This window comes from Hippoglossus hippoglossus, chromosome 20, assembly GCF_009819705.1.
Source record: "Hippoglossus hippoglossus isolate fHipHip1 chromosome 20, fHipHip1.pri, whole genome shotgun sequence".
NCBI lineage: Eukaryota > Metazoa > Chordata > Actinopteri > Pleuronectiformes > Pleuronectidae > Hippoglossus > Hippoglossus hippoglossus.
In genome coordinates this window covers 3038794-3041262 of record NC_047170.1, presented here as the reverse complement: position 1 = coordinate 3041262, position 2469 = coordinate 3038794, and positions in this window count along the sequence as shown.

Here is a 2469-nt window from a genome sequence, read left to right as displayed (position 1 = left end):
AGAGTGGATACGCACGGTTAGCGCTTTACCGCCATCGTGTGGCTGTTGGGGGATGTTCTGAAACCTAGAGTGGGCTTTTTTATCAATGAAACCAATTAAGATGCAGGATGCAAATATTTGTATCTTTGATTGTTGGTGTCAGCTGACCGTGGACTATGATTACAACAAGACAATACAGACATTCTACCATTACTGACAATAATTCCTTAATTCATTTGTCATTGCTGCTCCCTTCATCTCTATCAGACATTTTCTTTTCTTATGTACAAACACTTTAAACAATGACACACTTTTCCATTCTCTGTTGGACATTTTCTTATAAATACATTAAACATTAATACACCTCTTCATTTATGTTAGAATCTGTCTTCTCTCAACAATGTTGTAAATATTGTTATTTTATTTATGTGCTCTGTCACTCGCAGCATTTATTGCACGTCTCTCCGTCCTAGGAGAGGGATCCCTCACATGTGGCTCTCTCGAATGTTTCTACATTCGTTCCCCTGTTAATAGTTTTTTTTTTTGTAGTCTTTCCATTTCCGTGGTAGTGAGAGGATGTCACACCTTGTTAACCCCTATGAGACAAATTGTGATATGTGCATATGGGCGGTACAAATAAAACTTGATTGATTGATTGATTTTATGAGGGAATGAGGTTTAATATTCTTCTAGAAATCTAGTGCTCTGTTTTACACATATCATTTTGTCTGAAAGGTTTTGTCCACTGTACTTTAGCCTTGTAACTCAATATGCTTCTTCTGAAGTCATTAATATCACATTATTCAAACTGTTTGCACAATGAAATTGTTTATTATATGCAGGTACTACAATCACCTTGACATCCAATCACTTTAACATAAATTTCTTTTTTCGTTTTTGTATATGATATTTTCCAAGTAAGCTAATTTTTTGCCTCTCTAATCTCAGTGGTTTTTGTCTTTTTCTATCCAAGATGCATAGATTAACCTGTTGCATGGGTCCAATGCTGCTGTGCCTACATTTCCCACAGCAGCATTGTGTAGACCGTTAACCCACTTCTTCTTCTTCCAGTTCTTCCTATGTACAGTACACACACAGCAGTTTACACATGGCAGCTTTGTCATATGCCATGAGGGGCCTGACACCCAGGAAACCTGGTGCCATGCTGGAACACCTTCTGCATGGCCCCAGGTTTCCTGTGTCAGTTGGTCATGGATAATATGATTGAACACAGGGTACTGTTGAGAAGCACTCTAAAGCGCATCATATTTATGATACATAATTACTTATGAACACTGGCACCCCTCAAGGATGTGTACTCAGTCCCATACTGTACACACTCTACACACATGACTGTGCAGCCTCACATGAAAACACCACAATCCTGAAATTTGCTGATGGCACAACAGTCCTGGGTCTCATCAGTAACAACGATGAATCAGCCTATCGCAGTGTGGTGGAGGACCTGGTGCTGTGGTGTCAAAACAACAACCTGACGCTCAGTGTCAGCAAAACAATGGAGGTGATGAGTGGACCTGAGAAAAGGGAGGAGTCAACACACACCATTACACATTGGTGAGACTGAGGTGGAAAGGGTCGACACCTTCAAGTTCCTCAGTGAGGACTTCACCTGGACCCACCACATCACTCAGCTGATCAGGAAGGCACAGCAGAGGCTGTACTTCCTAAGGAGGCTCAGGAAATTCAAGTTGCCATCAGGACTCCTCTGCAACTTCTACCGGTGCACCATATAGTCCATTCTGACCAGCAGCATTACAGCATGGTATGGCAACAGCACACAAATAGGCCGCAATCACCTGCAGAGAGTGGTCAAATAAGCCCAGTACATCACTGGAACGACCCTCCCACCTCTGCAGGACATCTATCAGCAGAGGGTCCTCAGAAGAGCCCGGAACACCATCAGAGATCCCACACCCCCCCCCCCCCCAGCACCACCTCTTCACACTCCTTCCATCTGGCAGACGGTATAGGAGTGTGACATGCAGGACCTCAAAGCTCAAGGACAGTTTATACCCATAAGACTGACGAACATCTCCAAGCCACTGCCCCCTCCCCCTCCCACCCTCCACACATAACCAACAAGGACTTAATGCAACTTTTTGCACATTGAACAATTTGCAAACAGTGAACATTATGCACCTTGTTGTCTTTTTGGACAAATTGTAATAATTCTGAACTGACTTTTATACTGTCTTTCACTGTTTTTAGCACACCTAAATCCCCTAATCTACCTCAGCTGTTACTTATCTCTTATCCCTTTTATTTATGATTAAACTCAAGTTTCCAGTATGTATATGTATATATTTAAATGTTTCTAAGAACTAAGAATTGCATTGCATTGATAACTTGTTCATTTCTGCATATGACAATAGAACCTTTGAACCTTGAACCTTTTATATGGGTTTATTATAAATGAAAACAATATAGACTGATACAACTTTTAAAACAAGATTTTCACACATGCACTTT